At 43.5% G+C, this 283-nt stretch overlaps 1 non-coding gene across 1 annotated transcript; it reads left to right on the top strand.

Moving 5' to 3' along the window:
- The first annotated feature begins 46 nt into the window (after positions 1–46).
- Positions 47–165, top strand: LOC140965713 (5S ribosomal RNA). Its single transcript, XR_012173137.1, has one exon. It is a non-coding gene; the product is annotated as a 5S ribosomal RNA (ribosomal RNA).
- The last annotated feature ends 118 nt before the right edge of the window (positions 166–283 follow it).

Raw genomic sequence — 283 nt, 5'->3', positions numbered from 1 at the left:
CCACACGTGCTCGAGGGATATATGAATAAACAGCCCTATAAATGTTGGTTGCGATCATACCAGCACTAATGCACCGGATACCATCATAACTCCGAAGTTAAGCGTGCTTGGACGAGAGCAGTACTAGGATGGGTGACCCCCTGGGAAGTCCTCGTGTTGCACACTTTTTTCGTTTTTTTTATTTTCGATTCTTTTTTTCTTTTTTACAGATGATTTTTTGCTCCAATCATCTCTATCACGATCGAGACCGGATAAGACATGTGAAATTGACGTAGCTCGGGCC

This window comes from Primulina huaijiensis, unplaced genomic scaffold (assembly GCF_012295235.1).
Source record: "Primulina huaijiensis isolate GDHJ02 unplaced genomic scaffold, ASM1229523v2 scaffold1291, whole genome shotgun sequence".
NCBI lineage: Eukaryota > Viridiplantae > Streptophyta > Magnoliopsida > Lamiales > Gesneriaceae > Primulina > Primulina huaijiensis.
This window is presented reverse-complemented; position numbering and strand designations above follow the sequence as displayed.